We start from the raw sequence: 13,754 nt of genomic DNA, 5'->3' as shown, positions 1-13,754 counted from the left end.
ACACACCACTGCCTAGCCCTCAGACAATTAAACTGCTTAGAACTGCCACATCACTTAACTCTTTCTCAACTAACTACAATAAACAGACTTCTCAATAAGAAAGAAAATTGCACAGCCATTAACAACTTAATGCAACATTACTCCCCCAGTACAATTTTGCACTATAGAAAAAAATCATTAATTGCTATATCCAAATCAACTAATATTGCAATTGACTCTCTCTATATTCAAATAGTGTAGCTAAACTGTGGAACTATATCCTGGAAAGAAAAGAAATGTATGTGTATTATTGTAACTGAATTAAATGTATATGTTTTGACAGATGGTACTGAAAGAGAAGAGGTTAATCTCAAACTTTAAAAAATAGTAAGAAAATTAAACTACTGGGTGTAGGCCACAAAGATGTTATCTCACAGTTTTGAATGATGTCAGAGATGCAAGGTCTGTAAGAAATATGGTTTATTAGCCCCTGTAGGAAAAAGGGAAGTGTTTTGTGGTTTTATGACTTCTAGCAGCTGCATCATGTCTGAGCAATGCTCTTGTGTGTGTATTATTGACATGTAGGTGCTAAAACCCTGGCAGCTTCCATGGGAACCAGAAGTCAGATGACCAGATGTATGTGGTGTCATTCTGTACAGAAGTAATGTTTTAATATTAGAGGTGAGTGAAGTCTCAGCAGTCAGTAGTCTGTTCTTGGAACCTGACAAAAGAGGAAGACCACTCACTAATTTCATCTCGCCTTGCACTAGTAAGTGACCAGGGATAGCAATTATATAAATAAATTAAGAAAATATAGTGAGAATAGTTACATATTGTTTTCCTGTAACTGTGAGATTCTTTCCAGCTGTGTTATTTTCAATATTTCCTGTGGTGAAACTCTGGTGTTTACTTTAAATAGATATTTAGTATTTTCATGTTCTTTTATTATTTATTAGTAAATATATTTAAAGTTTTCATTGTGGCCTTTCCTTCTAGAAAAATGTTTAAGCTTTGAGAGGTGGCTGGTCTCTCTAGAAAAATTTTTAAGTTTTGAGAGTATTTGCACATATTTATTTGGTGATAACTCTGGCCACTCCTGAAAGCCTGGCTGTTCGGTCAATATTACTAGGTGTGTGTGTGTGTGTGTGTGTGTGTGTGTGTGTGTGTGTGTGTGTGTGTGTGTGTGTGTGTGTGTGTGTGTTTGTGTGTGTGTGTTTGTGTGTGTGCGCGTGCGTGTGTGAGCATGTGTGAGCATGTGTGAAAATTAAATCTCAAAGAGTGTGTGTCAGCTCCTTGGGCAGAGACACAAAGCACTGGTTTCACAGATAGAAGATGCTAAACATAGCTGTGTCAATGGAAAGCCTTACTGGGGATTGGGAGAGAGACAGAGAGAGAAATCCAGTCCCCGGGCTGACTGGGTTCCCTGTGTGCTCTTAAGAGAAATTGTGCCTGATGCAGAGAGGTCTGCATCTGGAAATACTGAGTGTATCCATTTGTATTCCAAGTGAGCGTTCCTCTCCAGTGTCAGTGGTGAGGGTTCAGGCTCTTTGATTACTGGCCCAAAGTGGGGATGCCACAGTAGTTTTCAAAGAATGGATTCTTCAGGACTGCCCAAAAATAATGTTTATTCAAATAATCCATGATTGTGCAAAGTATCGCATATGTGTTTGGAGAGAACTTGCCTCTTTACAAAAGATAGATGAATAGATATATGCATACATGTATAGAGATACAGTGATAAAATCCTTCATTTCCAATAAAATGTAGATCTGTAATATTGCTCAAAAGCTAAAAAGTATGTCTTTTTCACAAGCATATTTATACTATAGTGAATTTAGTTAACGTTTCTCTGAAAAATATGCACATCTAACCCCTTCTAATGTGCTTATAGCAGACTACCATAGCTGTGTTAGTGTGCTAAATTGTTTTATACACCCCCTACATTGTCATGAGTCTGCCTTAGATCAGTCTTGTCTGAGTTTTGACCACCCTCCAAGGCACAAATGCATTCTTCCCAGGTCTGTTGCATGTTGAATGCAATGTCAGTGAAACACAATATTGAATTACAACCAGGATGATTTTTTTTTTATAGTGGCTCAGCATTTGAGTCTTCCTATAATCCACATATCAAACATTGAGTCCTCATCCACCTATCATGTGTGAAGTGAGCAACAACACTTTGGATACTTCTCAGTTCCTTGCAGAGCTGTTACTTTTACCTTTTCTGCAAACCATTTTTAAATGTATAAAGTTAGTGAGAGGGTGTTAACAGATGAAAAGCATAGTTTGCAAGATTAATCAGAGTATCCTGACATTGCCGATTCTTGATACAATAGTACCATGATTCAAATTTTTTTAATTTATGATATGAACAATTTACCTGCTTGCTGGTTGCCGTCTTCCCTCTGGTCATTTGTACTCATAGTATAGCCATGCTGGGGAGTCCCGCCATGCTGTGCTTCAGAGTACAATACTGTGCAAATGGACAATAATTTGACTGTACAGAGAGTTTCATCTTTAACTTTAGACTTTGATATGTCTGACATCTGCATTACTAACTGCCAACAGGATTGGATGTGAATACTGCATCTGACTATACCTCCAAGTAAATGTTTAAGTCCTCTTCAGTCTCACTGTAGTATTTCAATTTTGTTCTTAGGTAATGTAGAGTCATAGGTTTATATGAGTGTACTAGGCTAATGACAGCAAGGGGCTTTTTTAAGCCTAGCCATTATTGTTGATTGTTATACCAGAGTATCAAAAAATATGTTTAGGGTTATTTTATATTAGAAAAGGTACTATTTTAAAAATTATTTCTGAAAATGTTTTCATCAAGTGTTTTCATCACACTAAGTATGCTCACAATGTTTTCAGAATGTTCAATACTTCTGATTTTAACCTTCTTATGCCATAACTTCCAATATATAACAACCTTTAGTCATAACCTAAGATTAACATTTAATTCACCTATGTCTTGTGTTCATATTAATAATACTTTACCAGCTCCATCACCTACAGCTTTAAACTAGGCAGTGTCATCTAATTCTAATTCTAGTAAAATAGTTCCTTACCAAGGTATGAAGTTTTCAAAAACAAATGACCCAAATAATATAAGTCCCATCAGGACCTGCAACTGTGTCAGCCAACTCCCTATACCTGCATTTAGCCCCTTCCCATTTACACCCTCGGTGCCTTTCTATTTCCCCCATAGCCAAGACATCTTGCTCCAGTCCCCAAAGGTATGCTGTTAACCCAAGTCCCTAACAATACTCATTCTAAAGATAACATATATTAAAGATGTTTGGTACCTGCAGACTCATCTGAGTTCAGAACATGCATTGTTTCAGAGTTTCAGAGTTTTATTATTATTATTTTGTTTTTAATCAGTGGACTGGCTACTTTGCCATGAAAGAAGACTGACCCTGTCAAAATGGTGACACAAGCATGTTTACCTATCCATTTATCTGACTTTTATATTGAGTTATGTTTTGTGCAGTGATAAAGCAGGCAGCATGCAGCTGGTGTCAGTCTGTCTTTAACCACTAAGCCTGATATACAAAATGCTATGTGTGGCCTGAAGTGATTGAAAATAAGTTGCTTTGTCTTTTGTTTGACAAATAGCTACCTTGAAATTTCTTTTTCGGGTTGTGAATCTAAAATCTGAAAATAATGGAAAGAGAAATTAAATTTATTCCTGACTATGTGGTGCATTTCTGCTTTCTACATGTCCAAGAAGCCCTAAAAATGAAAATGCATTTCTAATTCAAGAGAGGGATCATAAGAATATGGCTATGATGACACAAACTTTTTAGAGTTTCTGTAGATCATGGCTGAATCTGGCATATATGTGTTATTTGCTGTTCAGCACAAAAAGGGTCATATTGATTTTTATTACCAAATTAAAGAATTGATTGTACTAAGATGCTGAAGAGCACAGGTATGGCCACTGTTTCAAGCTGCAGGCAAAAAAAAAAACAAAACAGGGACAGAAGTAACAAGGCTTTATGTAACAGTAAGAGGTGCTGGTGTGTTTGCAGAATGAGCTGAGACAGAAGACAACTGATATAGCTTTGGTCAAGAGGGCTGTTCAATGGAAAATAAGGACAAAGGAAGAGAAGAAAGCAAGGAACAAGAGGTGCACAACTGCCATAAACATTTAGGATGAAGCAGAAAATCATTTTTAAGTTATTTTTGTGAAGTTTAATACTTGCATACCTTATGGATGTAACTTCAAGTTCTTTAGAGTTAGTATTCATTATGCATTTATATAGTTTATGGATCTGTTGGTGAATGAAGCAGAAAGTATGAAGCTCATGTGAGCAACTAATATTGAAAGGTTAACTAGGTTTATTTTTTCTTATTTTATGGAAAGGACTTGCAACTTCTTAATTTGTATGTGCTTTGCAAATATTTTTTTTGCTAAAATTCAGTGCTTAGAAATCTATTGCAAGCGGGGCATAGAAGAAATAGCAAGTGGTTTGTGTCTTGGATAGTAAGTGGTCAAAATGTGCAATTAGGGTGGGGCTGAACCTGCTTCTTTTTCTGGCTATAAAATAGTCAGTATATTGAATATTAAACTTTTGTTTTGGTTTCCACCCAGTAAAGATATTGTCTTTTACTTAAAAATGTACAAAACTCCAGAAGCATATAATAAGAGTACCTAAACAACAAGTCCTGACAGGAAAAATCTTGCTAAATAGAAATACATGCAGAATTGTTTAAAAGCTTCCATTCTCTAAAGCTTCATAAGAGATAGGTAAATTACCATAAAAAGTAGAACTACTGTATCATACTGGCTAAATAATATACAGTGATGTACATAGGATTATAAGATCATAGGAGGTTGCTAGGCTAATGACCCTAGGGCCTTTACAAGCCTAGCCAAGTTTTACACCTATTTCCACAATATGTACCTATTACCCCTGTCCAAGAGGGACATAGGTGGAACCCATGGGATGAATTTATGGTTACCAATCCAATCGTCCAGATTGCATTTGAAGAGAACCAATGAGGTGGTCTGCTTGTCATGAAGTGGGAGTCTTTTCCAAAGGTGTGGCAACCTCTGAGAGACACATCTGTCCCTCCAGCAGGTTCTGTTAATGTCGCATACTAGGTTAAGACCATTAGAGCAAGTAACCTGTGTACCATTTGACTTATGGATATGCAGCATTTACAATAAAGCAGGGTCAAAGATTGCCTTATTTGCAAGGCAGAAACCACCTCTGAGTAGTCTATATGGAACAGAATAAAGTGGCAGTGATTTCAGACAACCCTCAAAGGGATGATGCTGAAGACCTTGAATTTTCCTTTTGAGGAACCATTATGGCCTCTGCAATTGCTGCAGGTGTTTGGAAAGGTACATACCAAAAGGGGCATTGTGCTCAATTATTGGTCTGATGAGGGGGGAGTACAGGGAGATTATAACTTGCTTTTTTCTGGAGGCAATACCCTTACTTATGAGATGAGCAATATAGAATGCCCTTCTTACCACTGTGGAGACATGATGATCAAAGTTAAGGTTGCTGTCAACCTGTGTGCCCAGGTCTCTCACCACTGAGTGTATACTTAGGGTGTTGTTATTGATGTGGTAATTAGCAAAAACATCTCTCTTACTGAAAGGGATGATAATACATTTTTTTTTTGCATTGAGTTTAAGCCCAAGACTTTGGCACCAGTCATTTGTGTAAGGCCATCTTGTAGGATGTTGACATCATTTGGAGAGTCTATGGCAGCTCCCAGTTTGCCGTCATCAGCAGACTTTGTCAGCCACAGACTTTCAGTTTTAGCTTGCACTTCGGAGAAATAGATTCCAAGCAGTAGAGGTCCCAGGACTGATCCCTGTGGAGCACCACTGGTTACAGGTCTGCTATTAAAGGTGGATTCCTCTATTTTTGAGAATATGGGTTCTATCAGTGAGCCAGTTAGCAACCTATCTAATGATATATGGGTTGATACCTAGCTGGGTGTGTTTGTCAATTATGTCTGAGTGGGGAATAGTGTCAAAAGCCTTGACTAAGTCTAGGTAGGCTGTATGCACATATTTCCCATCACCAAGGGCCTTGGTGACTGTCTCAAAGAAGTCCACCTGGTTTAGCAGGCATGATCTCCTTTTGGCAAATCCAAATTGAGTAGGGTCAAGTGTTTGGAGGTTACCAATGTCTTTGTTGATAAGGTCCATGATGATTCTGTCCATGACTTTGCAGATAAGGCTAGTCAGACTAGTAGGTCTATAGTTCCCAGAGTCAGTGGAAGCACCAACTTTGTACAAGGGGATAACAGTAAACTTTTTCCATTCAGCTAGGATGAAGCCAGTGCTTAGACTATGATTGAAAATAGTACCCAATTGTGTAACTAATTCTTGTTTGAGCCCATGTAGGATGCAGCCTGGGATGCTATCAGGTCCCATAGATGCTGTGTTTTTGACCTCATAGAGGGCATTCATGACCTGTTCGTTAGAGATACAGGGTAGAGGACAGGTGGTATGGATGTTTTGGGGATAAGTGTGGCAGGGAAGGGGGAGTGAAGTTTTCACAGAACCTGTTAGCTAACAGGTTAGCAATGTTCACAGGCTCGGTATATATAGTATCATTGACTACTAGTTTGGCACAAATCTGAGCCTTTCCTTTTAGGTTACAGATGTAACTAAAGAATGCCTTGTGGTTGTCCTTAGTTAAGGAAGCTAATTCGGATTCATAGTTTGCTTTGGAGGACTTCACAAGGAGTCATATTTGCTTGTTTAAGCTGAGGAGAGAGTGTTTCTGGCTTGGAGCTCGCACCCTCTTACTCTTAGACAGCAATTTCTTCCTCTTATTGTAAAGCCTGTTAATGGCAGATGTCCACCAGACAGGTTTGCTCTTCCTTGAGGATCTTGTTTTGGTCCTATCAGGTACGGCTGAGTCAATGAGGTTGTTTAGATGTTTGTATAAAGCATTAGAACTTGGTATAGTTGCCAGTTTCATCTCAGGGAGGAGGTGCAGTGAAACTATTTATACCATCCTGCAAGACATATTTGTAAATGTCTAGCCAGATACCTAGACTACACTAGATATGGGCTCTTACTTTATCTGATCAACAGCCCATTACTTTTAAAGAAAGCAGAGTTTCAGCTCGCTGGCCTTCTTATGCACAGTGGCATGCAGGTCGTTAACAATATACTTACATTTTTGATAGATGTGGGCACTTGCTTATGTGACACATCAGAATGTAAAGACGCTTATGCTCTGAAAATGGCTTATAGGAAGCCTGTAGTGTTCATGTCGCTGATGCTGTGTAAGGGATAGTAACAATAATAGTGAGAATAGGGCCATCAACAGGAGATGACCATTTAGATAGCAGCTATGGCAGTGACAGAAACCAGGTCTCAAGAGGTGTTTGTGATTTGCAGCCCATTTTTGATATGAGTACAGCAGACAATTAAATTCTGGAAGACACAGTTAGGGAGTAAATGAGGCCTGTTAAGCAGTGCTGATTCATAACATTTCATACAAGGAAATATCAGTGTGTGAGTACCACTATAGAATAGCGAATGATTCCAAGTTGTTGAAAAACACATGAAATGTATCATAAAACTGCTGAATAAAAGCTTTCTTGTTATATCTACAGAAGATTCATAGAGTCAAAAGACACTGACACGTAGAATGCACATATGTGCAGTAAACACCCAATAAGTCCCGTAAGGCACATTTATTAATCATTCATTGATTACTAGCAGTAGTGAAAGTCATATGTTCCTTATTCTGCACATTTTGTTTTAAGAATATTGGATGCAATTTTTTTTTTTTTTTTTTTTTGCATTTGTATTATGTCTGGATCATTACCTTATTTTTGTTTCTGTGCACTATTCTGCCTGGGTTTTACTGAAAAGGGCCTATTTTTTAGCCCAGTCAGACTTGCCAGCTCAACAAAAGCAAATAAATGAATGGATAATAAATGTGCTTGGACTCTATATATTTTTATTAAGCTTTTTTATTTGCCACTTTCCATAAAACATTGCTTAGCATGAGTCATTAATCAGGCAAGATCCTTTGTAAGTGTAGATGTTTTCCAGTTGCTCATTTTCTTCGCTGCGTACTACCAGAACCTCAAACTCTTTTATACAGTTTTATATCCAAAAAGACTTTCTCTCAATTTCTTTGTATGCACATTCTTGACAGTCCTGTACAAATTTATTAAGTGCAGTCACTGCCTTGTCTTTTATATTGTATTACTCATAAATAAATTAGTTACTGTCACATTCAGAAATAGCCGTATATAAATTTTGTTTGTGAGCAGAGTATAGTTTTACCAGTGAACTCTCCCTGATGTTTTTGTGGGTATCCTTTACAGGATTGTTTAAGAGATTAATGAAACATAATAAAAATCCAGTCAAACTTGTAATTCGATTTTTCCTGCATTCTTTCTCTCTAGAGACCTGTGTCACTAATGAAAAGTAAGTAGGATTGTGACTCTACAAATACCATCTCAAATGGGATTTTAAATGCCTAATATGTAGCCTAAGGACTTGGGCTAGGCAGGTGTGTATAAGTAAGATGTGACAGTCTTAAAAAATATATGTGATGCACACCTCATTAGGTATGTATGAATACTGGGAACATTGTAATGCAAATCTGTATTTCTAAATATCATATCAGGTCATACAGACATTATTTAGTGTGCCTTTATCTGAACAGAATTAGGTGTTCACTGTCCTCTTGCTTCTTAAACACCAGCAAGTTTGGAAAGATTCAGATGTATTTAGAGCACCTCATTTAAATTAGAGCAGAGTGGAAGTTAACTGAGGCCACGGCTAAGATAGCTGATGCAAAACTGTACAGAAAATGATAGAATTCTACCTGCCATTCTAGCAAGGCAGAATGGATTCTAGGTGCCTTACAGAAGATACCATTAATCACCCTTCATATTCCGCAGTCCATTTAAGAGTGGCAAAAGTGTAATATATAAGTACAAAAATCAGGATACTGAATTTAGGGACTGGATTATTTGGACCTGGTGTAGATGGTCAAACATTACATAGAGAGTTGCAGGAAAACTGGGATAAGAAAACACTATGAGAATGGATCTGAAATGGATGTCCGATGACCAAGGATAAGACAAAAAAAGAAAATGGCAATGTGGCTACAAAGATGTGAGACTAATTGTTAAAGCAAAAGAGACAGCACTTGATACATGGAATAGAGGAGGTGGGATAGCGGTAGGCATCAAAAAGGGTAACAATGTTTTTTTTAACTGTATGACTTAAAAAAATGGAGTATCAGAGCTGACCAGGAAGCAGGAATGAAACAAAAGTTATGGAAGACAGAGAAAAAGCTGAAATTTTGGATGAATACTTCACCTTCATTTCACAAAGGAAAGGCTACGGTACATGCTATGAAGGAGGTAAGGCAAAGTGGGAAAGCAAATTCCAGAATACAGAAAGAGGATGTTGAACGTGAACTGAGTACTCTAGGGGATAAACAGTCATAGCAATTGGATAATATCAGATAGACTACCTCCCAAATTCTATAGGAACTGGGGCAGTGATTTGGCAGAACCCAAAATTATGTGTATCAGTGTATCACTGGCAAATGCATAAGTGTATGAGGACCTAAAGATGGCAAGACTAGTATCCATGTATAAAGAGAGAATAGAAAAAAAAGCTGGAAATCTACAGGTTTGTTAACTTAGGGAGAGTGGCAGAGAAAGACACACAGATAATCCTAAGGCAGAGGTTGAGTGCTTTCTCAGAGAACAACTATTTCCAGGACAACATCAAAAATGGGTTAATGGTCTGAAATAGCTATCAGTCAGGTCTGATACAGCTTTTGACTGGCATATAGAACACGTTGAATGGTAGATTACTAGTAGAGGTAATCAGCTTGGATTTCACAATGGTCTTGCACTTGAAGCTGGTGCAAAAATAATAAAGGCTGAGAGGAGAACAGAGACTTTGGTCCTTGATTGCTGCATGGTTTATGGGAAGAGAAGAGGATTCTCCTGGAGGGAATAATTCCAGAAGTAAGTGAAGTAACAAGTAAAGCACCACATTTCAGCTTTTTTTAAGACATATCTGAGGGAATAAAGAAGAATATCACTCTCTTCACTAATGGAAATAAAATAAAGATTATTTCAATGCTGCATGACTAAAAAAATGTCTAAGGAAATATTTGGAAAAGATTATTAAGTGAGCAAAAGAGGGACAGTTGACGTACATGACAAACAATGAGCTGATCATCTGGGGTACAACAACTCTAGTGCAAAGTAATTAGAATATAAAATTCAAGTCAGCAGAAGAGGAACATGATCTGGGATGGTTCATCACACCGGTGCTGTACCTCCAGGAGCAGAGTGAAAAGTAGTGGCAATAGCCAACAGAGTGATGGCATGTTTTCTCAGAGGACAGAATCAAGAAGCAAGCAGGTAATACTACTGCTTTTCCAGGAGTACTGAGTCATCTAATTGAGTACTTTATGCATTTTTGCAGGGCATAAAATGAGAGGCGACGTCATGCAAGAAGAACTTTACCAGAAGGAGTTACATTGAATGGAATATAAAGAAGTTGAATTTCTTCTCACTGGAGAGCAGAAGAAATCAGATAGCATGACATATGGGTTTACAAGCTCATGTCTGTGAGATAGGAGGGCGGGGAAAAGCTGCACACTAAGGATAGATAGACGATACAGAAGAAGGTCCAGATAGCAGATTGTAAGGACCAACAAGTCTTTGGATCTGTGAAATATGTTTTCATGGAATGAGGCTGTAGACACATACAATGGACTAACTGAATGGGTGGCAGCGGGGAAATCCATAGGCATTCAAGATGGCATGTGAAAGGTGGAAAGGGAGGGACAGGGAAGATGAGAATCGAAGACCAAAATAAGACTGAATAATTTAAAATGGCAGACTAGATTGGCTAACTGCCTCCTTCTGCTGCTGAATAGTGCTTAGGCTATATAATGTAATACATTTGATAGCCATAAATGCCTCATTAACTATCATCACTGAAGAAATTTTTCATATCTATGCCATTTGTGACAGTGGGCTTGATAGTGTCAAAACATTACATTATAACTTTTCTTAAAAAATAAAGTGTTGTCATTCACCTGATAAAAATCTCTGACCACCAAGACACAAAGGCTAAGTGTTTCAAGTTACCATCAACCAGATTACTTTTAATCACTTGCTTCTCATGCCATTCAAGAAAAAGGGGAGAAGTAGAAAATTTGCAATGATGAGGAGCACATCATTTGATCACGTTTACCTTTTTTATTGTCAAAATTTTCAAAAAGGGGAGTGTTTGCCTCCTTTGTTTATCACATGGGTTGCGTTAATAGTGATTTTTCTTTTTGTTTACTGATTTGAGGATACTTCAGCCTGATTCAATAAACCCTACATTGTCTGTTTACACTGTTTGCACATCTTGCTGCAGCACACACATGGTAATGCATTGCTTTGGATTCAGTAAGCAGCTCTACATGGTGATGGTGAGTCGAGACATGCAAACAACATAAACACTGTGGCATTCCAATTTCAACATGAGCAGCTGAATTGTATGCTTATCAACCAATACAAGATGGAAGAGGTATTCAACAATCTATAAAGCAACTGTGTAGACTCCGGATCATAGGATCATAGGAAGTTACTAGGCTATTGGCCCTGAGCCCTATATAAGTCTAGCCAAGAGTTTATCCCATGCATAGACAAATCAGCACCCGATGCTCCTGTCCAGCAGGAACATGGGTGGAATCCCAAGGATGTATTTTCTATTTCCCATTGAATTATCCAGTTTGGGCTTAAAAAGGAACAAAGAGGTACTCTGCTTGACGTGGAGAGGGAGTCTATTCTGGGACATAAATCTGTCCCCCCAGCAAATCCTATTGATGTCACGGACCAGGTTGAGGCCACATGTGCAGGTTACTCGAGTGGAGCTTGACTTGCGGATATGCACAATCCCATCAAGGGGAAGTCAGAGATTGCCTTGTATGCCAGACAGAGGTCACCTCTGAGGAGTCTGTATGAAACAGAGTAGAGGCATAGGGCTTTTAGCCTAACTGTGTATGGTAGATGTTTGAGGCCCTGGATTCTCCTGGTGAGGAACCTGTGTGGTCTCTCCAGCTGCTGCATGTGCTTTGCGAGGTATATACCGAATGGGGCATTGTACTCAATAATGGGCCTTATAAGGGAAGAATACAGGGATGTTATGACCTCCTTGTCCCTGAATGAGATACCCTTACTTATGAGGTGAGCCATGTGGAAAGCTTTCAACATGGTGGTCAAAAGTCAGGCTGCTATCAATCTGGGTGCCCCAGTCCCTCACGACGGACAGCATGCTTAGAACGTTGTTATTAATGTGATAATTTGTGGGGACATCTCTCTCCCCAAAGGAGATGATGATGCATTTTTTTGTATTCAGCTTGTGCTGGATTTCTCTGTGAATTCCAAAACCTATTGGAATACAGCCATGGAAAGGAGTCTACACAGAAAGAATGGCAGGGGCTGCTGTTGCTTTAATTCATGTGTATGTGCAACAGGTTGAAGTCTATGCTGTTGATGCTAATACCCCACGGCAAAGAAGGAGAAGAGTTTTCAGACCTCATTTAACTTATCACAATCAGCATGATGTGGAAATTGTAGAGTGCTACAAGGGTGGCTAGAAACACTCTACAGGAACTCTGCAGCCTCTGTTGTCCTCAACTCAGAGCCAAGGGAAACTGAAGTGAATCCATACCAGTGGAGACAAAGGTATATGCAGCACTTAGAATTGTACCTACAGGAACCTTTCAGAGACCAACATGGGACATGCTGGGGTTGTCAAAGGCATCAGAATCTAGGATCCTTCATTAATTCCTGAACGCTATGCTCCAACATGCCAGTGACCACATATATTTTCCCCGTACTCCTGAGGACAGGGCCTCAAACATACAGGAATTCTACCCTGTAGCACACTACCTTGAAGTACTGGGTGCCATAGATTGTACACATATAGAAATTAAGGCACCACCCAATGAACAGGGAAGGTTCTACATAAATAGAAAGGGCTTCCAGTCTATTAACTGGCAAGTCATATTTTATGCCAAAGAAATCATCTCTAACATGTGTGCTTGCAACCCAGACAGTTACCACAACTCACATATCTGGTACATCTCCCAACTGTATCAGTTGTGCACTGGGGGGATATGCCAAATGGTCATCTTCTGGGGTACGCAGGTTATGCACTGAAACAGAGGCTGATGATGCCCATCAGAAATGCATACATACCCACTGAAGAAAGCCATAATGAGGCACATGCTCATTCCAGAAATATCATAGAGTATGTGTTTGGGCTGCTCAAGTGCCTAGATACATCTTGGGGCAGCCTGCAGTGCAATCCATGTACACATACTGAAATATTCACAGTATGTGCTATGCTACACAACATCATCTTGAGAAAGCAACTTGAGGAGATTCAGCAAGGGTAAGGGGCACACATCCCACTACCAATGACAAGGAAACCACAGCCATAAGCAGGTGAGGAGGGCAAACCAGCAGCTGCTGTGGGTGTAGGCAGAGGTAGGCATGTTCAAAATGCCCTCACATTCGCTAAGAGACAATGCATAGCACACTTACTCACCACCTAAAGCACTAAAACCTTCAACCTATGCACATACATATCATAACATTGATGCCAGGCCCTATGCACATACATATAGTAACATTGATGCCAGGCAATGCTCCCAACCTTTACCTATCCATATAATGGTTGTGTACTGCTAGCATCAGACAGAGTAAGCCCTGAACTAAAACTGTTGCAACTGCTGGAT

At 39.0% G+C, this 13,754-nt stretch overlaps 1 protein-coding gene across 2 annotated transcripts in view; it reads left to right on the top strand.

The window, feature by feature from the left end:
* The window catches only part of LOC122790142 (glucagon receptor-like), a 2,645,547-nt gene that overhangs the window by 697,556 nt on the left and 1,934,237 nt on the right, over positions 1–13,754 (top strand). The window lies entirely within an intron of this gene.

This window comes from Protopterus annectens, chromosome 1.part0 (genome assembly GCF_019279795.1).
Source record: "Protopterus annectens isolate FY-2018-M chromosome 1.part0, PAN1.0, whole genome shotgun sequence".
Classification (NCBI taxonomy): Eukaryota; Metazoa; Chordata; order Ceratodontiformes; family Protopteridae; genus Protopterus; species Protopterus annectens.
Note: the sequence above shows the minus strand (reverse complement) of the source record. Positions and strands in the feature narration are given on the sequence as shown.